We start from the raw sequence: 26,479 nt of genomic DNA, 5'->3' as shown, positions 1-26,479 counted from the left end.
CAAAGTAAAAGATCATTCAGTAATCATTTATTCATAATTTCAGGACTGTGTGGGTGTGGTTTGATGTTGCCGAATCTTGATTGGTGCACGGAGGAGTGTGACATCACCTTTGTCCATCAGAGCCCACTTCAAGCCAGGGAGAAAGAAAGAAATACATGATTCTCTCATGTGAAATAACCCAAACTATTGTAAGTATGGCAGAACATATCAGTGTTCGTGTACAATCCCATTACTCATAGTGAAAAGCTGATTGAGGAAATAGGGCATTTAAAGGTTATTCAAATGATTTCTGCGCTAAAAGGTTTCATCGATGAGCACATTGCACCATTTGTCTGAATATAAATCAAGGTGGAGGCTGCCGTGGGCTTTACTGTTTACTGTCCGTTTCCCAGCAAGTGTGAGAGGTGAAGAGTGTGATGGGTGGTTGCGTACATGACAGATTGCTGACTGTGGGAGTCTTTTACAGTCAGCAGAAACAAGCAATTGATGACACTTTGGCTTCTTCACGCTCTGATACAGCCAGTACAGAGACAAGAGAGAGAAACAGCGCTGTCCATCAAACATTTTCTAACTTTAAAGGACCAGTGTGTAGGATTTAGTGGTGTCTATAGCGACAAGGTTGCAGATTGCAATCAACTGAATAACCCTCCGCTCACCCCTTCCTTTCCAGCAAAAACACAATGATTCTTAGTTTCAGGTAATTATTCACTAATGAAAACATAATAATGAGTTATATTCTACACAGTAGTCCTTTAAAGGGGACATATCATGTTCACTTTCAGGTTCATACTTGTATTTTGGGTTTCTACTAGAACATGTTTACATGTTGTTATGTTAAAAAAAACACATTATTTTTCTCATACTGTCTGTCTGAATATACCTGTATTCACCCTCTGTCTGAAACGCTCTGTTTTAGCACCTGTCTCTTTAAGCCCACCTCCCTTTAAAGCCCAGTCTGTTCTGATTGGCTTGTGAGAGAAATGGGGAATTGGCAGGAATTGGCAGGAAGTTAGTCAAAACAAAGATAGGAGACATCGGAGAGAGAAATCAGAAATGCGCCGTCCGCGTTTAAATTAAACGTCTGGACTTATTTGGGATTTTTTAACAAGGAAGGGAAGAAGGACATGGATATGACACATGCGATTTGTGTGTGTATGAAAATAAAACACTGGGGATACTATGAACATGAGGGCTCACCATCCAGAGATAGTGACCGTTGACGGCCAAGCAAACGAAAAATCCTCCAACACTGAACACACTTAGCTTGACAAAGCTACCTTCCAATTCTGAGCGAGCTAAGAAAATAACAAAATCCATCACTAACTTCATGTGCAAAGAACTGTGTCCATACAACATTGTGGAAAAACGAATGCTTTTTGCTACATAGATCGCAATATATCACATTGTATTTTATGGCAATTCTCAGCATATTGCAAAATGTTAAAAATTGCAATAAGATCATATCGTGACTCTTGTGATTCCCATTCCTAGTTGCTTCCAGTAAAAACCTCAAAGGCAGTGTTCTGTCTTCAACCTTTAATGGAAGTGTGTTAAGCTCTCTGCATAGCTCTGCACCCACAGCACACACAAAGTGAGGGCAGACTGTGATCCAACACCCTTTAGCAGAGCTATAACCCTGACGATTCGGGACTATCTCGCATTAAGCCCAGCAGTGATCGTATTCAATTTAGGAGCACAGGTTGAAAACAACTGTGTTGGGCTACAGATCTATCAGCTAAATTTAAAATGGCTGCATCGAATCAATTTCAACGTCGTGCCTGCCTGGCAGCAGTTAAAAAGTAATTGCTCCATCAGCCTCATGACACAGCATACCAACACCAACAAGAAAGATTTGGCCTTTTGCGTCTTTGTTTCTCCACCGGTCTTCACAATTTTAAGGAAACGATGATCTTACTTCACTTATTCGAAGCAAGTGCTATTTTTCACAAAGCCAGGGTCCATAAATCCTACTTCCCTCCGGCTACCTGCTTCACTGAGAGACAAGACCTGTGTTTATGTGCAGAAATAAGGCAATTCATCATCCAGTCCCAGAGAAATGGTCAACAGCGGGGACGAACAGGCGCACAATTCCAGATTAATTGCTTCCCTCCTCGCCGGCCTGGTGAATGAAACATAACACTACAAACCACCCTAGACAGGGAGAGAGATTAAATATTATAATTAAATGTATCAATTTACTTTCTGCTTTTGACCATTAACATTGCATACGTTTAAACGACTGACAGATCTAATTGTACAGCGCATTGTTTGAGGTAACTGCTTATTATCTTAATGGGAATAATTGGTTGATTATTACGGAAGAGGACAATCTGTGCAAAGGGAAATGGAAAAGGGGAGAAACACTCAAGCATCCAGACCTCAATGTCTCTGAATTACAAGCTTCCTGAGAGCAGTGCGGCTCTAGAAAAACAACAACTCCCTAGGGGACCAACAAACTCTTATAAATGTCAAATAGGTTTTAGTGATGGGCTCTGCAAGCAGCTGTTTCTTTAGGAAACCATAATACCCATCAAGGTCTATCGATAGCTGGAGGAAAGATCAATTCTCATACTGTTTAGTGAGTGCCACATTTCTGATCAAAACCAATGCAAAGATTCCTCTTTTATATCGTACATCCTTCATGTTCTGATTGTATTTTATCATTTGGAAGGATGAAGACTGCAGGCTTGTTATGAAACTACAGACGTGATAAACTTTGTCAGAGGAGGGTGGATGTTCTTTCTGGCTCCTTGTATTGCGGTCAAAGGTATTGTAGGACAAACGATAGACAAGCCGCAAGTGGCAAACAGAGTGGCGGCTCCTGGGGATCATTCACCTTCACATCATCAGTGAACTCTATTACAAGGCGGGCCCAAATCTTGGAAACCACTGCACCATTAGTCAAACACAGATTGGGTGTGACAGCTAACCTCTCATGATGATCTCCGAGCGCTAAATAAAAATCGACTCTCATTGCTGCATAATCATGTCGTACTCAAATCAGTCTCACTGCAGTTATAGGCCGCAGAACAAACACTTTTTTGCATCACTTTTATATGGAAAAAAATACATTTTAACAAAGTATGGGGCCATTATTGTAGCAAAACTATTTGCAAATGTGTGTGGAGACTTGTGTAACTGTATTGCAATCCGAGTGTGCATAATCAGATTTGTAAATGTGTAAAAGAATCTCTAAAAGCGTTCTGAGATTTGTAAATGTTTACAGGAATCTGCAAATGTGTATTTAGAATCTGTGTGTGCATAATCAGATTTGTAAAAGTGTAAAAAAATCTCTAAATGCTTACTGAGATTTTTATAGATGTACAGAAATCTGCAAATGTGTATTCAGAATCCGTGTGTGCATAATCACATTTGTAAATGTGTAAAAGAATCTCTAAATGCTTATTGAGATTTGCAAATGTCTACAGGAATCTGCAAATGCGTATTCAGAATCGTGTGTGCTCAATCAGATTTGGAAATGTATAAAAAAAAACATTTTTTTTTACAAATGACTTTTGCTACACTTCTGTAAATGTGTGTGGTGATTTGCAAAAAGTTTTGCTACAATAATGGCCCCATAGTAAGTTAAATCTGTTAAATATTAAAGATATTGCAAAACAATCTTTCCTCTGTGACTGAAACATCAACAAGGAACTGTTCTCTATTACACTACATACAGCTGAGCCACAACATGCATGAATTTAATTACAAATACCTTTAATAGGCTTACTGTTGGTTGTTTCGTTCCTTTAATGTACATGCCTTTAATCTACGGCTCCTTCATAAGTGAAACATTGCTGCCGTTTTAACATTTTAATACAATCTTGCCCTCTACTGATGATGTATTCAATTATGTATAAAAGAGTTGTGTTACTTAATTTCTTTTTTTTATTAATGGCATTACCTTTCAGCACATCTCTCATATATTCAAAAAGTCACCGTCTCCAGTTGAGTGATAGAAAGATCTGACCTTAGAACATTGCGATATTTAACTGAGATTATCTGTAAAGTAGACGGAGAGTCGTTTTCAATTAAGCGCTCATTAAAATCTAAATTGGGTACTGACCTTTGAAACATACTAGCACAGGGAAGAGGAGAGAAAGGTGGGCATGTACCTTTAACACATCCATCTCTGAATCAAACGAGAACTGTTAATGTTGTCTGATATTACATTCTATTAGCAGAAATGCTTGAAGTCTTGATTACACCAGCTTCATCTACTCATCAGGGCTTTCTGATATACAATTTCAATTGTCCCCAACTGTGTTTTGCAAAATATCAACGTAGTATTTCCCTTTTTAAATATGCATGCTAGCGTTGAGATTGCATGGGTGTCTAGTGGTTATAGCAATCAAATCAAGTGTAGTGTCGCTCAGTGCCTCTACTCCAAAAATATCTGAAGTGATCACCTGCACTAATATTCATGAATTGCTACTTACAATTTTATTCATTTATGAATTAACTAATATTTGTGAATGAATATAAAAACATAAAAGATTGTTGACTTTCATGAATACAGACACATTCAGAGAGACAAGATGACAATGTACGCTGGATTCCTGCAGCCAGACAGTAGTGTATTATCACCTGCCCTCACATAGCCTCGTAATCTGAGAGCGGCATCAACAATCAATGGAAGGAGGGAAAGAGAAGACAAGACCAATCGATGCCTGTTAGAAACACTGCGGTAATTGTGCACTTATCAGTTGGAAGCAGCAACCTGAAGGAGCCTGAACTGGGTGACCATTTCCAAAGATGACACTTAAGTTCAAAATAGCCCCAAATTCCATAACATATTTGTGCAACACACAATGGGGCTGAGCAATATAGAGAAAATAAAATATTACAATATTTTTGATCAAATACCTCGATTACAATAATGAGACGATATTGTAGGGTTGGCCATTGGTGCTTTTACAAAATATTTACACGATGAGATTTTTGATAAATGATCACCAGTAATGTGGATATAATGACTAAGTGAGTAAAGACAAATAATAGAACAGATAGAACAGTCTGGAAAGTTCAGAAAATTACATCACTTTATGGTAATGCAGCCTTTAAAACTAGGAAAAGACAACACTTATGTCATATTACGATATCCAAAATCTAAAACAATATCTAGTCTCATAATCACGGTATAAATATACGGTAATTTCTATATATTGCCCAGCAGGGCCGCTGCTAGCCATTTGGGTGCCCTAGGCGTGATCCCCTTTTCCTTTTCGTCTATACCATTCAATGTATCATGAGCCGGTAACAGAATAAGACAATTAAAAGATCATTATTGTAAGGGTCAACTGAATCAATACCAACACACAGCTGACCTCTTAACCAGTCCCTACATACACGTGAGCCTGCCATAAACAGTATATGAGCTTTGATAGAAGCACAGGGAAGCTCGTTAACAGGTAAAGCGCTAATTATAGCACTGCCAAGTGTATCACCAGCTGCAAGTGATTAAAACTTATGACTGCTGTAGAAAATGTGAACACCTGAACGGGCTCTCATAAAGAGAGAACATTTTGTTCCCAAGGAAACAATGAAACAAGAGTCTAAAGCCATGTTAGCGACTAGATGACACATTTAGGTTTGAGTTGAGCTACATGCTAACGTCAGCTAACATGCTCCTATTGATATCGCTGATGATTAGCCAGTGTGTTTACCATGTTCACCACCTTAGTTTAGCGTGTTAGCATGCTAACATTGGCTAATTAACATTCAGGGCCAATCAGAATGTCATTAGTTTTGACGGAATTTGTTCATGAACTAAAGTATTGGGAAAAATAGAAATTGTGACCTGATGATAGAACTATGCTCTATAACAAAGATGACGCATTTCAAGCTCCGCCAATGGTTTGAAATGGTATACATTTCTTGTCTCCTAAATGGGTGTGGTTCGTGGCGTGGACGTTTCTCCCGCCATCCCACCCTCCTCTTTTGGAAGTGTTGTGAACATCATGTGGATGGATGAAAGCAGATTTGGGTTATATTTGCATAATGTATTTATATTTTCTTTTGCTAACGTTAGACATTTACACAGCTAACAGCCAAATTTAGCATTACGAAATTAGTTAGCTAGGCCATTAGCGAACATTAGTTGCCAGATCTTGCGAGAGCGTGTGGCTGAGACAGAGAAAGTTAATTTTCTCCTGATTTGTCCGTCTGAAAAATGCCATTTTAGTGTCAGAATGTTAAGAAAATGTGGTGTGTTCAGGTTCACTTCTCCCATTGGAGTTAATAGACTCTGGACATGCTGCTAGTCTCCTAAAGGGGCGGGGAAGTTGCGAAATCGACATGACACTGATACAGGAAACTGACTCTCAGTGCACCGTGTCCTTTCTGAACTGTCTCCGGCTTCATCCTCTGGGGACCAGGACTGGACCAAACTGGTGGACCAATTAACACATCCACTGACAAACATCGCCATAGAGCCTTGCCGCTAGCACGGCTAGAAACACTTTCTTACAACAGCCAATGTGGCAAAAAGTAACTGAAATAGTTGGACAAAAATGCAGGTACCCAAATACTGTGCTACAATGGAGCCATCAGACATTGTTGGCAGTCAGAGTCAGCTGGCTAGAAAACACAATCAGTTTTGGGGCCTGGCTGGTAAATGTTACCACAATCTGCTTTACTTTTTTGGCCAAAATGCAGACTGAAGTATCCAAAAGGGCCACATCAAATTATCCCAGCAGGATGTTGCACTGACCTTCTTTTAGCTTTGCTGTTTTGGTGGACTTAAAAGTCTTTTCAATTCATTTTTAAATCACCGTTTCAAAAATGCTTAATTTTCAAATTAATCTAGTTTGACATAAAGTCAGTTAATGAGTCTCGGTGGTAAACTAATAGCAAAGGTCAAATACACCGAGCTGGGTGTGGTGATCGTGATGTGGGTGTTTTATGAATATTCTACTTACTGCAGTCTGCAGAAGCCCAAGCTGTCACCCAATTCCCTTTAAACAAGTTAAATGTGGCATTTGTCCATTCTTTTTATTACTGCTAAACAATCCCAAGTTTACAGGTAGCCGTAGGATTAATACATTGCATTAAATCAGGTTTTTCACCATAAAAGCACCCATAATTTCTACCTCTCACTGCACCCTAACAGATGCAAGTTAATGCCCTAACAATTAAAACCCAGAAAGCCTTGAAGAAGCACATAACACGCCAAAATTTCTCAATTGACAATATGTGAAATCCTACACAGCCAACTGACAGTATCCTATCAATTATTCAGGAGGAGAAAGGCTCGCAAAAAGTACTGCACCCCCGGCTATGCAGCAGTAAATCACTGTATAGCACACCATCTGCTGCTTGTCAGAGCCAACGGTTGCTGTGTGCACAGGAGTGCTGAACAACATTGATCCTTAAAGTCTGGGTTGATTTCCATTGTGAATCGTAGATCAGAAAGTGCGGGTACAATGTCTGGGTCAAAATGTAGAAACTCAGGAAAAACATGTATTACCTCGAGAATTTTTTAGTACCTATACGTCACATTTTTAAAGCCATAAGTGAATGAGAAATTTCCCAATGTGAGCAGTGTGATAGTTCTGTATCCATCTTGTGTGACTCACATGGCCCAAAGGATGTTACTGTAAAAAGAGTATTAAAAAAAGCCCTCATTAAATATTGAGGGTCCACATGATGGGATGTAAGGATGAGGAGGGTCCTTCATCCCTCGTTGGTGTTTCCAAAGCGTAACCTCCTCCAGAGACAAAATGTCCCACATTTCAGACTTCAATAATGCAACGCCTTCGTTCTCAGGGCTAAGGGCAGGCTCGTCTGAAATCTGACTAATCGCTGACAAAGCCGTGGGTTCAGCTAGCGGACGTACTGTGCACTCGCTATTTCTGGACAAATAAACAACAGAATTATCCATAAGAATCATCAGTTAAAACATCTGACAACAATTTTACAACAGTAGAAGTGAATATAATTTAGCACAAACTGAACCTTTCAAATTGAACTTGGTTCCTGTTTTTGTGACAGTTTTGACTAAATTCAGTAAAATTAGCATCTGGTATCTGTCAAAGGACTTTGTCCGTAGTCCATTCAAGAACTCACTGGGAGTTAGAAAATATGCAACAGTCACAACAGCATTCAGGAAACTGCATTATGTCCCGAACTGCAGATATGTCAGGAGAACAAAGTCACTGTGGCTTCTAATTATATTGTTGATTATCAGTTATTCTGCACGTCAAACTCAATATTTTGTCTTGTCAGTCACCCAGTCAAAGAATGACCCGTCTAATTATTGGCTGTGTTTACATTTCCTGATGTCTCTGTGTGGGACACTTCAACTGGCATCCGCAGTAAAATGTTAAATGAAGCAAAAATGTCCTAATAAGCGTCTTATAAATACCATTTATACGATTAAACATGGTTCAAATGGATCACAGGTGTACAAAACACTGTTTCTTTCATTTACATTTCCCTCCTTAAAGGGTAACTTTGGTAATTTTCAACCTGGGAGTTATTTTCACATGTTTTTGTATCTACTGTAAGTGACTAATGGGGACAACACAAATTGGTCCAGTATTAAGGGATAACGCTGTAACCGGCAACCACGAAACGAGCTGCGAGGGCCAGTGAGCAGCGTCAATGTAATATTAACGTCCACTAATAGTGCTTGTTTTTGCCACTGACAGGCTCAGATTATTATTATAAGTGTCTGATAACATTATGGAACGGACGCTACAGAGAATTAAATGTTTTCCTTACCTTTTGCTTGATCCGGTTTGTTTGTTATTGTGCCCAAGTCTCGCTCAAGGAGAAGTCTCGTTGTGAAATCTGAATATGGTTAATGGTAAATGGACTTGCATTTATATAGTGCTTTTCTAGTCTTCCTACCACACAAAGCGCTTTACACTACATGTCAGCATTCATCCATTCACACACACATTCATACACTGATGGCACAGCCTTCGGAAGCAATTTGGGGTTAAGTGCCTTGCTCAAGGACACATTGACATGTGACCGAACCACCCTCTGAGCCACAGCCGCCCCCCAATATCCGTATACTCAAATAAATACGGGCAGCCATCGAATTCAGAGAACCTCTTCCACATTGTGGAAATCATCTAAATACTCAGCCATGACATTGAAAATCTTTTAGATAACACTAAGCTACGCTTGTACTCCAACACAACAAACTCTACCCAGCTGGCACTCACGTTTCCACCATGGATGTATTCCACTATTCCACCGTTGTCTTCCGGCAACACGCCACCTCGCCAGATTTCAGATCGAGACTTCTCCTTGAGCGAGACACTTTTAATAACAATCAGAGCCTGTCATGGCAAAAACAAGCACTTTTAGTGGATGTAAATGACGGTGCCAGCTTGCCCCAATGGTACCATATTGCAGCCTGTGAGCAGCTGCTGTCTACAGCGCTCTCCCTCAATACTGGACCAGTTTCAGGAATTGTTTTCCCTATTAGTCAGTTAGACACAAAAACATTGAAAATAGGTTCCAGGTTGAAAAATACCAAAGTTACCCTTTAAGTTAAATTAACTGATTAATCTTAGCTCTTCAGTTGCTCGGACCTATTGAAGAATTTCGGTCATAGGAGCAATTTGAAAGCACTGCCCCTTTAAAAGAGCACTATGCCTCCAAAACAGCAGATTATAAAATGCACCAAATTTAAAACATTGCGTCATTTCGACCAGGATCCCGAGGCGCTGGCAGGGTTTCATCTTATCCAATATTGTCATTAAATAAATACTGACATTACTTGTAAAGGATTTGAGCTTCACACAGTTGGAGGAGAAATAATCCCAGCCAGTGTACGCTCTGTGTTTCATAACTGCCTGGTTAGTGGGTGGTGCTGGCTGTGTCTAAAGGGAACAACAGCAGCCATTTTAAAAAGCTCAATTAAAAGGGATTTTGGGTAGAAACAAACATAAAAAGTCATATAGAACTGCAGTCTGGATTTGTCATTTTCTAGAAATTATGCAAACTCTACACACAATGCAAATGCTTCATAAATCAGGGACTCACTTTAGCGTCTACTAAATGCTGCAACATTATGTTTGAAAAACCCACAAGGAGTGGCAGCTTAGCTGGCAGCACAAGCAGTTTCAAATATGCACCGACACAAAATGCAGTTGGTTTAACTTCTATTGCAGCTTAACTTTCCAATTTGGATTCTTTTTTTTTTTTTCATTTTTATAATATGAAAATGATTAGGCTGAGAAAAAAATGAAAAGAACGTTTGTAAAGAGATTCTTAAACTTTTCAGCCGCATGCCGGAAACTAGATAAGGAGAGAATGTCAATTTCAATGTATGTATAAATGACTCTGTAAAATGGCTTTATGCAGTTTCACTGTGCTCTCAGACTGAGAGCAGCACAATCAGCTCGTCCCCATACGTCCATTCATTTCTCACGAAGCAGATGCACCGGGGAAAACGTGTTGACGGACAACAAGCTTGCCAGCTGAGATCGAGCCAAGCGGAGAAGTCATTCCTCTTTTATTGCATACAACAATCAGATTTCCACAGTCCTTTGTTTCCTAACCTATTTCATTGTATAAATAACATCTCTTTCTAGAAGGTGTAAAACAGGGAAGACGTTACTTACAGCAGGTTCAAAGAGTCTCATCCTACAACCTTGAAGTGAAAGTAGTGAATGACGCAGTTACATCCATTGTGGGAGTTAGTGCTAAGCTTCTTTTTTTCCTTTAATTGATTTTACAAAGTATTGACAAATAAGTCTGACGAGAAACTGATGATGCTATTTAGCATTTTAATTTCACTTGAATACCAAAATATTCCATCTCATTTATTTTTGAGATGCTCTTGTAAGAAACTCTTGAAAAACGTATCATTAAAACAATGAAATTACCCATGTTTCATTGCATAGCTCTTCAGAGAAGATGTCAAATAATTCAGTCCTGTCAAATCCAAAAACAATGTCCACTGATCGCAGCAGCACTCGGTTGCATCACACACTCAAACTCATCTCAAGGGTAAAAATGTCACAGCCCAGGCTCATATTGCAAACTGATGCGTGCACAGTGATCAAAGGGCATGACAAACAGAGAAAATGAAGTTGGACGTAAGAAGGATATCAAAACCCAGTGCACATTTTTGGCACAGAACTTTTCAAGAAGCCTTCAAGTATAAATGCGATGAGGATAGCTGTCAGTCCCATCAGGCTTATCTCTATCATTATAAACGCCAATAAAACATGTACAGCAGTAAAACTTCCATGATTGATCCATTCAACTTTTCACTCCACTACATTTTTTAGGCTTTAGCTACTAGTTACTTTACACATTACGATTTTACATCAAATACAACACATTGATATACTGTAGATTAAACGGTAAACAGTATAGTTCAAATGAACTCCAACTCTATCAGCAACATAAAATTCTACAGTATTAACAATCTAATAATGTATAATGTCTCACTAACAGGGCCATTATTATGCAGATCAAATACTATTACTTTAATACTTTATGTACATTTTGCGAGTAATACTTCTGTACTCTTACTTAAAAGGCACACTGAGCCTCCTGCTGGAAGCGATATACAAATAAATGTTTGTACAATTTGTTCTTATTTTGTTAGTACCCATTGATTTCTGGGATTCACTAATGTTTTCTTATTTTTTGTTAGTTAGTTTTAAGTTTTAGGAACATAAAAAAAACACATGAATATCATACAATCAAATTTAGATTATTATATGTTTTAGAGTAATTATAAAGACTGGATCATTAAATTTGTGGGTTAAATAAATACTTTTGGTCAATTGATCTCAATTAAAACCATAAAAACTCTTGGATGATATTGCGTGGCTTACATACAGCTCTTTGATGCTTTTCGAATTTCCTGTTAACACCAGTACTGACGATCTATCTATCTATCTATCTATCTATCTATCTATCTATCTAAGACGTTCTTCTTACAGCATTTTTGGTGGAATCTCTCCAATTCTTGGGTATGTACCAGAGTATTTACACGGCCCTGATATAGTGTTTAGGAGCGTTGCCTACACTAATCATTAACAATCGGCCACAGGTCTCCAATTTATGATCAAGTGGGACTCATCATTCAGCACACCCGGGTAAGAGCAGATTTGGATAGCTAAGAATGTTTAGTTCATCTGGAGTTGATTTCTCTTATTTTTTCTCTTTAACACAACATTCAAAGGTGGTGAATTCTCTACTCTCTGTGGTCTTTGTCAATACTAACTCCACCGTGTCCCTGAGGACGGTGTTGACAGCAATGTGCTTCCCCCATCACCCTCAGTGTAATACACTCGGAGGTCAATGATATCCTCCAGATACCCTCAAAGCAGGCACCACCAACTAACCAATGGGAGTCGCTAGTATATCATTCCTCTCTGGCGTGTTTGTGTTTGGAATGCCCGACCAGGCTGGAGCTGTGACCAGGTCTCTGCAGTGGTAGGTGAGTGTTTTGCCCCTTGTACCTTGTGTTAGGGACATTTTCATAGGAAAGTCTGAGAGAGAGAAAAACACTAACTAGAACTGTCACAGCCCCTTTGACGCATTTCAATGAGGGGGCACAAACCAGCCATGCCCTAGATAAACGCTACCCTACACTGCATGGAAAGACTCTCTACAGCAGTCAGGTTTACATAACAGCAGACGATGCACGGGGATGCACATCGCTTCCAGAGCACCATATGAAAACACACAGGCTAAATGCTGCTTGTCCATCAGCTTAAAACCCACTGAGGATTGTCAAGATGACTCACAGCAACACATCAGGAATCATTTTGTAGAATAGGTTATGAATTGGTGTAGTTTACTTTGCTGCATTTTCATTATCTGGAGAGGGCAATGATGTTGACATTAATTTCTGAATTGCACCGTTGCTTAGTTTCCGTTTCCCAAAGGAGATCAGGTGAGATACAAAATGTGATTTGATACACCTAAAAATAGGATATACAAATTTTCTCTGTGTTAGATGATCATGATTGGCAATTGTTTGTAGGTTTAGAATAAGAATATTTATTCAACAAAGAACTGGTTCCCTTGTAATGAACAGCACTATGGTCAGACTGTTGGCTAAGCGGTTTAGTCCTGCGTGTGTCCCCAGTGTTGGCCTGGCTAAAGAGTCAAGTATGACAGAGCACTGCTTGTAACTGGCAGACACAAGAGGAGAATCTGAGAGTGAGTCAGGCCTAAAATGAGAAAAGAAAAGACAAATCTTGGAGACCAGCGACAGCAGCGAATAAGGGCGAACACTGGTTTTGAAGATGGAGATGGACAAAGGATTCTTTAGTGACACAGAGGTGTACGTGTTTCCTGTTTGGCACACTGCTAACTGAATTTCAGTATTGATTATGTCAGTGAACAGCATCAGTTTTTTTAGACCAGTGGTTCTCAACCTTTTTCCGTAGCTGATGCTGGAAGTAGCTAAGGAGTGAGCCATCTCGCTTCCTTCTCCTCTCTGTTGAGAGCTGCACATGCGCAGTACCAATCGAATATTGTTTATAAGCTGAAGTGCAAGTGAGTATTTTAATCAGGAGTTTAGTCGGGTGGCGTTAGAGGATTAAACTCCAGATTAATTTATTTAAATAAAGATTCAACATGACAATTAACTTTAGTCTTTCTTGTTAATTTATAACTGCTAATAAATAAAACAATTTGTATAGGGGCAAGTCAAATTGACTTTGGGCAAGTACTGTAGATTTTTGACCGACTTGCGCGACAGGGCAAGGGAAAAAAAACATTAACATTGAACCCTGATATAATATATCACTCACAGAGGCCATTATTCTGTAGAACAAATACAATTACTGTACTTTAATGTTTTTACAAACATTTTGCTGATAATACTTCTGTACTTTTATTTAAAGGCACAATAAAAAAAAAAAAACACTGCTGATTTTGAGTGAATATTGTGACTTTTCTGATTAATAAATGTAAATAAATAATGCTTTGTTTGTGATGACAATTTTGTTTAGTTTTAACAGCCATCACCAAGGCGTTGTCCAATGTGCTCCAGGCACTGTGGATTTTTGATGCATTTCGTAACTCCCCCATGCACCGACCCGCCGGAAACTAAATAAAATCTATTCTAAGGCAAACTATATCACTGGTACAGATGATATACTGTAAAAATAATTCCCCAGTCTAAAATATGTTATTTTATTTTTAAGGTAATGCATAAACCAAAATGCAAAGACTGCACAATGTTGACTCACTAATACAACATGGAGAGAGAGAGAGAGAGAGAGAGAGAGAGAGAGGAGAGAGTGATTCACCAATGCTTCGAATTAGTGCTCATATCCCTCCAGCATAGACAAGACCACTACAGCGACATCCTGGTATTTCCCCCCCTTTTGTTTACCTATTCCTCCTCCTGAGCTGCCAGATATTATACAACCGCTCTCATGCAAGCTCTTGGCGATTAACACAGCCATGCTCCAATTCAAAAAGCATTCTTATTTAACCAAAAGACACACAGTGGATCTCTGTATCACGAGGCTTTGTGTAATCATTCAGTTAAACTCTCCAGATGAGAATGAAGATTGCAAAAAAAATTTATTTAGGAACAGCTCTCCAGATAACAACGCTGTGATTGGGGCTCTTAAAACTGGACAAAAAGGATGGGAGCAATTATTTTGATCAATATAGTACAATGAATCTCGTGTTCCTCTCGCTAGTCCCAACTATTACCAGCCTTATCACGGGAAGAAATAGATTTCGCAACCCTCCATCACGCTCTTGGAGACGCCGACCAATTTGCTGTCAAGTCAATAATCTCTTTGGGAGAGATCGAATCTGCAAGATTCGTCCAAGTTGGCTGGTACGCACCGCCAAAGCACAAAAACAACAAACTTCTTTCTTTTGAAAATCCAAGATAGGTTAGATTAGTCGACGTTTTTGTTACTGGCACTTCTTTGCAATGCGGTCTGACTCAAAACAGGTTTGCTGAATACAAATTAAATCTTTTATTCTGGGGATGGCAGCAGCACAATGACCTGAGTGGAGAATGAGTGAGCGGGATGGCTCAACACTCTGTGGAGCACCTTCAGCGTTACAAAGCACCATAAGTGACCTGCCACTCACGCAACTTGAGTTCATTCAAGTTGCAAAAAAACACCGGGGAGGTCAAACCTTGTGATGAATCTAACTCCAACAGATTTTTCCACTCTGTATTTAAAAAGAACTATCTTGATAACAAGCTGCATTTGTTATACAGAGATGTCAAAGTTACAAACACTAAAGGATGCTCTACAACGAGTAAAATGCATATTAAAATGTATCCGTGCCTGTCAGCGCAACATAATTTGGCATCTCATGAGTAAAACATGTTTCTCCTTTTACTTTGATTCTTTTATTCTTTGTTATTTCTCTGTCCTACCACAGGTTATACTACTGTTAGAACTCACATTCGGTATGCTGTGTCCTTCGCCTGCACACTGGCCTCAAACAACTCAAAGAGAAAAGAAGCAGCCTTTATGCTGAGCACCTACTCACACAGCTACAGTATTCCTCCTCTCTCCCCCTCTCTGGCTCATAATGCATTGCTCAGTGTTGCTCTAATGAAAAGCATAAATCCTTGTATACTTCTGATTTATAAACAAACAGAAAAAGGCACAGATCACAGTTAAGCTCGCAGGTTGCGTGGAACAACACAATTAGAAAATTCCTCAGAACCCGCAGCCGGCTGTTTAAACTAATTTCAAGACGTTTTGTAGCACGACACGCACTCAGAACAATCTCAAAGCTCGAGTTTATTTACGTTGGAGTTATATTTATGTTTCTGTTGATGTTTGCGCCGCTCCAAGCGTTCTGAATGTCAGATGGGCAGATTCTCACTTGGCTAAGAAATGGCAACTCAGCTCTCCCACTGCAAAACCCCCCGTGGGACTGGAGAGGGAAAGAAAGCAGAAAATGTCTCCTCATTTCTAAGATTTCAGGGGACTGAAAAAAATATATTTAATGAGGCGCTGTGTTGTTTGTCTGAGCAGAAAAAAACGTCACATTCTGCTGCCAGATGTCTTCTGGGATGGGCTGGGACGAAGGAAAATAGAGGAAAATACATACAGAACCCTTTTAAACACAACCCTTAAACAACCCTGGAGGCGTGTTTCTTAAGACAACTGTTGTCCACCGTGGTTATTTAGACAGATTAAATCACTGCTCCTAAACAGCTATAGGATGCACCTTGCACCTTTCTGGGGCATTTATCTTCTAGGTTCAACTGTATTCGCCTCTACTTGCACCCGACAAGGTCGAGGTTGCAATTGCAAGTGCGATTTTGTGGCTCTTGGGGGATTGGAATGAAACTGCCGTCATTACCAGCTTCCTCGCCGCGTATAGAAAAAGGCTTGGAGCCGACACTGGGTGCATTTCAAATGCCTCTGTGCGATCCCTCAGCCCTTTTGACAGGCACAGATCCCCACAGTAGCTTTTGGCAGACACTTGGCAGACAAAGAGAGGTGCACTGCTTTGAGTTAAGAATAGAAAAGGAAACATGCAATACAACTAATGGAGATAACACTGAAACACACTTTGGTTTCACGAGCGTGCTTTAGTGTAAAGCAGTGAGGACATGACGGCCGGGTATGTGGCAGCAGTCAAGAGCTCAGAGCGGATACAGTGATGGTGAGGTTAGGTGACAGGGGTGCAAGCGGTGCAGTGTGATATTATAGATGATGTGGTCACCGGCCAGGCAATATCACCGCCCTGGAAACAGAGGAGCTAAATAGGTTCCTGAGCTATGACAGCACCAAATACCAACATCACGCTCATACATACCAGTAGCGATTTTAGACTCTTTTTAAGGCTGGGTTCATCTAGGCACCCATAAAAAATAAATATGAAACCCTCTGAGAAACCACGGGATTGCCAGCAATCCCGGCCGACATAACAGTCTTTAAGATGCTGTGGCGGGCTCTGTCTTTAAGATAGAGTGAAGATATTGGTATATTATTAGGGCTGTCAATCGATTCAGATATATAATTGCGATTAATCGCACAATTGTCCATAATTAATCACGATTAATCACACATTTTTTATCTGTTCAAAATGTACCTTGAAGGGAGATTTGTCAAGTATTTTATACTATTATCAACATGGATGTGGGCAAATATGTTTGCTTTATGCAAATTTATGTTTATATATTTCACTTTGGAAATCAATTAACAACACAAAACAATGACAAATATTGTCCAGAGACCCTCACAGGTACTACATTTAGCATAATAAATATGCTAAACATGGCAAACTGCAGCCCAACAGGCGACAACAGCTGTCAGTGTGTCAGTGTGCTGACTTGACTATGACTTGACCAAAACTGCATGTGATTATCATAAAGTGGGCATGTCTGTAAAGGGGAGACTCGTGGGTACCCATAGAACCTATTTTCATTCACACATCTTGAGGTCAGAGGTCAAGGGACATCTTTGAAAATGGCCACGCCAGTTTTTCCTGGCCAAAATTTAGCGTAAATTTGGAGCGTTATTTAACCTCCTTTCCGACAAGCTAGTACGCGTTATAACACGTTATTATCACATTAACTTTGACAGCCCTATATATTATGAAACTAGAAAACCTAAGGAAAGTCTGGCAACCTGTCCAAGGTCTACTCCATCTTCACCCAATGTCAGCTAGGATCGGCTCCAGCCCCCCCGTGACCCTGAATCGGATAAGCGGTTACAGATAATGGATGGATGGAAAACCTCAAATTGGTACCAACCATGTCATGCTAGCTTGTCGGGAAGGAGGCTAAATAACGCTCCAAATTTAGGCTAAATTCTGGTGAGGAAAAACTGGCATGGCCATTTTCAAAGGGGTCCCTTGACCTCTGACCTCAAGATATGTGAATGAAAATGGGTTCTATACCCACGAGTCTCCCCTTTACAGACATGCCCACTTTATGATAATCAAATGCCGTTTGGGGATGGTTTTTGTATGCAGTATAAATGTGTTATTTTCACCTATTCTAAAATGGTGTATTTGAATATTTCTGCATGGGGTCCCTAAACAGTCTTAGAATTACATAAATTACTGGAAAGCTGAGACTCTTGTGGATCCAATTAATTGGATATCTACCTGGCGCCTGCATTTTGTGTTTTCCCTTTCATAAATAAAGACATTTTAATCATAATTTGATGCTGAAAAGGCAGAAATTGGTGAATACAAATTCAACAGAATGCAAGAAATGAAGTGTTTGATGCTAAAAAAAAAATAAAAACCTACACCCTTGACTGTACATGTCACATTCGCATTACAGGCTGAGCTCCCCTAAAGGGCTGATCCTGGAAGTGACCCTGATACATACTGAAGTCTGGATGCATTTAAATCATGCCTCTGTAAACATGTACCCACATCCAAGTGTGATCTCTGCATACCCTGACTGCATCTTGTGCATGCATGCGAATACCTAAAAATATATGCAGTACGTGTGAGCTGAATAAATGGGCTGACCAGGCAGATGTCTCTAATGCAGTGTTCCAAAATAAAACTGAGGAGCAAATGAAAAGAGATTGTCTCAGAACACAAAGAGCTCTCTAAAAACAGCGGTGCTTCTGTAAGAATGAGTGCCCTTTTATAAGCAGTCAGCACAATCTCACAACACCCAACAACAGCGTAGAATCTGTGAAGGAGATGACTAAATATAACACCATCCTCCTTCCTCCTTCCTCATGGTCCAATTCAGACAGAGCGGATGAGAGTTACACCAGATGTGTCATATAGGAAGCTGTTTTGCTACAAATTGGATGATTAACAGAGCCGTGCAGCCGGCGTGGAGGTATTTGGCTGTGGCACGCAGCTCGGTGGAGAGTGATTGGCTTTGAGGGCCGGGGGAGCAGATGGGACGGGGACACAGAGCTGGACCAGAGTGAGCCTCCTTGGTTCTGAATCAACATATCACTTCTATACTCAAGAGTGACTCAACACATACAAACAGAAAAAAAGAGGTAGCTCTGTTTATAGTAGTATTGCAGCGGCTTTTTTCTTCGTGGCAAGTTTATCTCCGCCTTTAGCTCCACCCCCTCAACATTAATTATGCAGCTCAATGCAGCACTCCGAATCCCCACTGCAGCTCACCCACACTACAATGCTCTGCCGCTCTCTCCCACTCTCTCCGTCTCTGTCACACACACACACATACACACACACACACCACAATGTTTCTCTCCTTTCACTGCATGACTACATCCTCAACTAGTCAAAGACAGCATCTTCCTCCATGTATCACCATGTGAATAGTGTGCTGCTGCGAGGACTGAAGACACGACCGTGGCTCCCTTTCTCTCTCAATAGATTTTCCAAGGTTAGATGGTCTCACACTTCTTTTACTGAAGGAAGAAAAATCACCACACATGTGAAACACAGGTAGAAATCTATTTCTAAACCACAACTCTCAGTCGAATGCACCTTCACAAAATATGTTACATATGTTTTCCAGCAACGTTATAAACACAACATCTTATTTTTGACCAAATATTGCGATATTGTTGACCATTGGTGCTTTCACAAAATATTTACACCATGAGATTTTTGTTAAATTATCATCAGTAATGTTGATATAATGACTGAGTGGGTAAAGGCAAATACAGCTACAACAGTCTGGTAGTTCAGAAAATTACATCACTTTACTCATGTCATATCACGATATTACAATATCCCAAATCTAAGACGATATCTAGTCTTATATCACAATATCGATAGTATATCGATATATTGCCACAACCAGAAAACACAATAATTCAGAACATCTGATACACATGAATACTATGGGTGGGGGAAAAAAATCAATACATCATAGTATTGCGATATTTCGCAATATCGTATCAATACACGGAAGCCAAGTATCGATCTTTTATTATATAAACTATTAACCTTTTAACAATCAGACAGCCTGCTGGCATGGCCATTTTCAAAGGGGTCCCTTGACCTCTCGCCTCGAGATATGTGAATGAAAACTCTGAGATGAACACAGTGAAAATTGTATCTTATTAGATAAAACAGATGTTGACAAACTGCATAATTTTCAGTTGAAAATAAGTAATGAATCGCAATATATCTTATCGCAATAACATTGTATCGTGACTATATGACTATATTGTGATAATATATCGTATCAGAATCAGAAATACTTTATTGATCCCAGGGGGGAAATTGGGGCGTTACAGTTGCTCTTATATAAACATAAAGAAATGTAAAATAATAGAAATAAAGGAGTATGTAACATGTAAATTATGTACATAATACCACAATATATAACACAATATATGTAGGGAAACACAAGTGAATAATAAAAATAAAAATAAGAAATGAGAATAAGAGAAATATGTACAAATATTTGCATTTAGACATGCAATGTATAACATATAACCACAGTGCATATAATTAAATATAAAATGCTGAGACGTGGGATCTATTAAGTGTGTTAAATACAAATACAAGTATGGTGTAAGAATAAGATAAGAATATTTCTTGAAATGTACAGTATAAATGCAGTATTAATGATGATTATTGCACAAATTATTGTACAGTTGAGTTAAATCAGTATTGCATATAGCAGCTGACACGTATCGTGTGGTCTCTGGTGATTCCCACCCCTAATGAATACAATACAATAATTAAAAAGTTGGATTACTATCTTTGGATGCAGCATGACTCGCATATTTTTTTTTGCCTTATCATTTTCAAAGCCTGGCACTGATTTCTGTGCAAATCAGAAGCAAACACGGTCTGATGTGCCGAGGCAAACACACTTAGCAGCTCAAACACCTGTCTGGCGAGGTGTAATTGACTCAACGACTCCCAAACACAGCGAGAGACACAATCAGACCTTGTCACAGGAAGCAGAGAGAGTGAGAGAGTCCACACACTACTACGCAATGTGAATCAGCTACATCAGCAAAGCAGAGAGGGAGAAGAACATAAAAAAGAGGGAAGCTCTCACGTTTCAGCCGTCCACCTCCTCCCCCCCCCGGCCAGGCAGTGGGACGGAAACATAGCAACTGTTAATGGAAGCAGAAACGAGCTTCTCTTTCGTTTCCTAGAGCTTTTACATGATTGAGATTCATTTCACATCTGCATGCATGTGCTCGTGTGTTTGCCTGACCAAAAGCTATATAATTAATCTAAGTGTGAGGCTATACCCTTCGTGTGTAAGTCATTCATGCATACATTACTGTGCACTGCCTGACTTTAAACTGAATTAATAGTGTTTTTTTTTTCTTTAAAGCGAGAAGCCACATCACATGAAGGTCTTAGCAGTTATTCATGGGATCTCTATTTGCTATTCGCCACACAAGGCATCATCAACAAAATGTCAAACCACTAGGCACACACACGCCGGCTATTTAAGGGTACATGTTGTTTGTCTCCCTATTGTTGCCATTTCAATAAGCTCAATAAAGTGTCTGCGTGTGTTTGCAAAGATGCTACCTCTGGAACAAAAGCAAACAGCGAGGCAGATGTTCCTAATGAGGAAAACATGGCTGGGGAAGAGGGGATCATTCAGCTGGTATCGGGTGAAGTGGATGTGTTATAGGCTTACATAATCCAGAGGGAGCGTGAATCGACTACTCCCTCTCTCTACGTGACAATGCGCTGGCAAGGCGCAGGTCGCCTGGTTTGTCAGAAACACCGTGTTTCCGTAAAAATCGGTGCATCTTCAGATGTCCAGAATTGCTGTTCTATCGGCAGGCAGCCTTCTGCCGTCGTTGCAGCTCTGCTGCTGCAGGGGTCTTTTCAGTGCATGGAACCGGATGGTGAGCAGAGAACACAGCGGGGGCTGGGCACTGCAATGTACTGCAGTGCTCGTAGCTCTGCTATGCACACCCACTCTCCTCCAGTCTTGCTCTGCCTCTGACAATCTCCCGCTCCATCTCTCGCTCTATCTCTCGCTCATACTTGTATCGTTTGTCTTCCATTCTCCTCTTCACTGTCTTCTCATTGCTTTTTGTCCTTTTCAAGAACATTTTTTTTCTCCACACTCTTAAAGCTCCATGTGTCCAACACCGTCTCTTACATTTAAACTACCCTGCCTTCAGTCACTCACATGCACATTGATATGCACACTTGCACAAACATTTACACAAAAACACATGAATACATCCTGTAACCTTTCCCTGGTGAGTACGATAAAGTGCCCTTTTCCTGGTTATGGAGAAGACACACACGCTCACTGTCCTCCTGACACTTCACTGTATTTATCATGGTGTCATTCTAGTATCACCAAGAAGGTCTGTTCACCTTAAAGAGGACCTATTATGCTTTTTCCCTTTCCTTTAGTGGGTTATATATATTTTTGTGCATGTAAATGGTCTGCAAAGTTACAAAGCTCGACGTCCAGGCAAAAAAAGGATTTACTCTCCCCCCACAGAAACACTGTTCCTGAACTGCCTGAAACTTGAAGTCCCGCCTTTTCTTCCGTAACATGGTGAGGTCACCGCGTAACAAATTTGCATAACGGCTATTTTGGCACACCCTCAAACAAAGCCAGTTAGAGTGGAGCTGGAGCCAAGTCTGAAGAGTTTGGTTTGATTGACCAATCACAACAGCGGGCCAGCTGACCAATCAGAGCAGTCTGGGCTTTTTTGTGGGCGTTTTTTGAACATTAAAGCATGTTTTAGTAGAAACACAAAATACAAGTATGCACAGGAAAATAAGCATAATAGGTCCTCTTCAAACATCTACAACATTTCCTAAACAACACAGGTGCAACACTATTTCTGCTTGTTTGGTGAGTTTTATTTTACAGCACCTCTTCTCATCCTCATATGGAAAAGTTTGAGGATTGTTGCTAATTGTCGTATGTCACAGTGACAGCCGTTGTTGCTCCGCTATGTTGCCTATCCCATCATTTCCATGGGCACACTAAACGCCCATGCAGCGCAGTCTGGGACACAGGGTGTCATACACACATGCAGGGTGAGCAACGACAAGGCCAACAGCTGCTCCCTTCCTCCAAAAACCCCACGAATCTTAGAAAGAGTTACAGTACATCATGTATATACATACAGAAGGATAGACAGACAACTTGATTATCCCACCAGCAGTCCTTATCCAGCATTTACTGAAGTAAATTCTTGCACATGGCCAGAACTGTTTATGTTGTGATGCTGAAAAGCCTGATTCAAGAAGCTGCTAAAACACTGAATTAGACAGGTCCGTTTGGTTTAAACTAGCCATTCTATTCAATTAGGAGTGGTTAAAGATCCTCCATCTCTGACACTCACTTCTATCTTAAGAGGGATACTGGCTAATTCTTGGGAACAGCGAGGGGTCTCATTTCCGTTTGCCATTAAAGAGCAAAGGCTTTTTCTAATCATTGCTATCCAAATGAGTTTCTCAGTGTGCCGGCTGCATCCTGCAGAGACACTTTCCCGGTCGCTCTCAACCATGATATGAAACAGCTTTGTGTGACAGCAGGTGTCAGAACTACATGGGCTGCACATGTTTAACAATTTCTTTTCAATAACTTAACACAACACTGTCTGTCTTTTAGCACCTCCTCAATTGTTTTTAAATTGATTTCTGTGGAAACATAATGACATCACTGGCCACTATCAGCACACATTTTTGTATGATATCTGCTCTTTTAATAGCAGCATCCTTTTAATTTTGGTGTTATCGCCCAAGTAGATCAGGTGTCAAACCTGAATGATTTTCGCTGCTGCAGTCAATTTCATCCCACGGTTTGATGTGTCACTCTGAGCTTTGCGGCGGAAAAGGAAGGTAGAAGGAAACCACAACAACCGACACTCCCACCTGGAGCATATAGGGATAATATAGGTAGACAAGGACAGGAAGGACACGTTTTTTTCTTCGAAGGAAACAGCTAGTCTTCAGCACCTCTGCAAAAAAAACATCTTTAAGATGTTCTAGAAAAGGAGAGATGCATGAATAATGAATAAAAGTGTTTTCAAGTGAAAAGGGAAAAAGGAACAGATGTGCAGAGCCGACTGCTATCACATCATATTATATCAAATAGGGACTTGGGAATGTGTATAGCCAGATCATCCAAATAGACATAGTTAGAAGAATGGCCTTAAACTGTCATCCAACTCTCATTACTAAACACTGAAGCCCCTGAGCTCTGTCCATGGTGCTGAAATGACTAACAGCCCTCTCATTTATCCTCCACATATAACTCAGCGTTGAATAATTAAAAACATAATTTAAATCCACTAACTAGGATCAGTGAGTCCGGTCAGCTTTGTGATTGTCTTGCGCTTACATCTACTATCTGAGGGTGAAAGGTATTAGCCTCGCTGCTACACCAGGACATACTGTACTCTTCATCCTGTCAAACGACGCCTTCCAGCGTGCCCACACAAAATACACTAAAGTCCATCTATTAATTCTTCCCCATTTTGCAGCAAGGGGCCGGTGCTCACAGATACTGAGGAAACACACACTGCCCACTGCTGGACAGTATCATATCCTCATTCACAAATGATGAAGGTCAGACTTCCCAAGACAACATGGTGGAGTGTAATAAATAAACTGTGATTGTGCTTAAAGTAATCTGAAAAAAACAAACAAATGTGTGCCAGTAATGAATCATCTTTCACTCTGAACAAACAAACTTCACTTTCCTTTGTTTGGGCTCATTTTGACAATAATGATATCTTCAGTGTATAAATACTCCAGTGAATGCACACAGACTATGTTCTCCCTCTTCTTTGGTACACTGTAGTCAGTAAGCCTGGTTCGCCCAATCAGAGAGCCTACTTTTGCTGCAGGCTCAGACTGAAGGAAGTCCCAGAACACCAGATAAACAAAACAAAAAACTCATCATCACCAGGCTCAAACGCCATCGGAGCCAATTCAATCTGTTATCTAAGCAACCCCAATGATACCAAGAGTACACTATGAGAGCATGCACGACCAAACTAAAATGGGCTGCAGCAGCATCTGTCACTGAATTTACATTATAAGGGACACAACTTTCCTTCTATCCCATCTGGGGATACACAAATAAGTTCATTTTTTTAGAAAGATTGCATCTGGTTTGAAGCGCTCTGCCTCAACACTGGCTGGATGCTGAGGCAGCTCCGCTCTGGGATGTAATGGGATACTGCAGCACTAGAGAACCGTGTGCACAGAAACTTGCCTAGAAGCATCAGGGAGTCCCGCACTAACCTTCCCCCTCCCCCTCTGTCTTTCTATCAAGTCTTTATAATGTAAAAAAAAAAAAAAAAAGTATTATGCATATATCTAAATGTAATTACACATGAAAAGACTGAAAGATGGCAGATAATGCACTGACAAAGAGCACATAAACAACTTCAGAAGTGTAAAAAAGCCAGCATGCCTGCAGTAGGAGGAGGATGTATAGCTGCTTACCTTCTGTGCAGGTTGCTCTCCTCTGGACAACCGAGCTCTTCCCCCTTCTCCACAGGCGCCGAGACACTTTGAGATATAGAGAGAAAAAGAATCAATCTTCTCTTACTTTCTCTTATTTCCAGTTTCAGAATGAATGAGTCTAACACAGCCCCCCTCTGGACACACCTTTACTCTGTCCTCCTGTAAACTCTGCCACATATACACACACAGACGCCCATTCAAATGCACCCCAAGACTGGAGTACACAAATTGATAAAGATCTGCTCAGGGGAGGGATAAAAACTACACACACTCACACACTGCAGTTTTTTTTTCTCTTCCTCCTCTTGCCCACTCGCTCTGCTGCTTTTTTTTTCTCCTTGCTGTCTTTTGCCTGCACTGCCTCCTGATTGGCTAAGCTGCTCTTCAATAACATAAGCTCTCTTCTTTAATTGGAAGGGGGCCAGTTGTGTGGTGCACCAGAAACCATCCCGCCCAGCTCATCTCTCTTTTTTCTCCCCCCCCCCCTGTAAGTGCCTGTGGAGAAGAATGCTGAGCTCTGCAATTTCATACGCATCGAGCGGAGAGAGAAAAAAAGAGGAATGGAGGACAGAGGGGGTTGGGGGAGTGTGTGGGAGAGAGGAAGAAGAGTGGGAATGGGGGGAGAGCATCGGTGGCGAATCAGTGGACCGCAGTGGGACAAGCAGAAGCTGCATGGGAACAAAGAGAGAAAAGGGGGTATTAGGTGGGGCGAGGGCAGATTTGGATGCACAGTCCACCAGCCGCAGCATGCTGAGGTGAGAGAGCAGGTCAGATGGAGGGAGATTTCCCTGCATGCACTCACTGCAGCACGGCTAGGTGGCTCTGCTGCAGTGTGGAGTCTAATTGCCAGGCAAGAAGAAGGGGGGGATGGGAAGGGAGTAGGAGGAGGAAGAGGAGGAGGAGAGGGGGGGCTGGTTGCAGTGATGCCGAAGTACAGTCTTCCAGCCAAGCGTGAATATATGGGGGGAAATGGGCAGGCAGCCGCAGTGTACAGCGGTTAATGCCTTTTTCCTCATGAATTATTGAAGGTGCCCCCAAAGGAGAGTGGGAGGGTCACAGACGGCAAACTACTGAGCCTGTTCAGACAGTCTCACTGCTACCGAGGTTCATGATAATCACTCACACCTGAAGTACAGGTCGTCAAATTATTAAATGG

General features: G+C 40.7%; 1 pseudogene; it reads right to left on the bottom strand.

The window, feature by feature from the left end:
* The window catches only part of LOC119489720, a 67,346-nt pseudogene extending 41,739 nt beyond the window's left edge, over positions 1-25,607 (bottom strand).
* Positions 25,608-26,479: the final 872 nt, after the last annotated feature.

The sequence above is a fragment of the Sebastes umbrosus genome, chromosome 6, assembly GCF_015220745.1.
Source record: "Sebastes umbrosus isolate fSebUmb1 chromosome 6, fSebUmb1.pri, whole genome shotgun sequence".
Classification (NCBI taxonomy): domain Eukaryota; kingdom Metazoa; phylum Chordata; class Actinopteri; order Perciformes; family Sebastidae; genus Sebastes; species Sebastes umbrosus.
The sequence above is the reverse complement of the archived record's forward strand: the minus strand, read 5'-3'. Positions and strand labels throughout refer to the sequence as shown.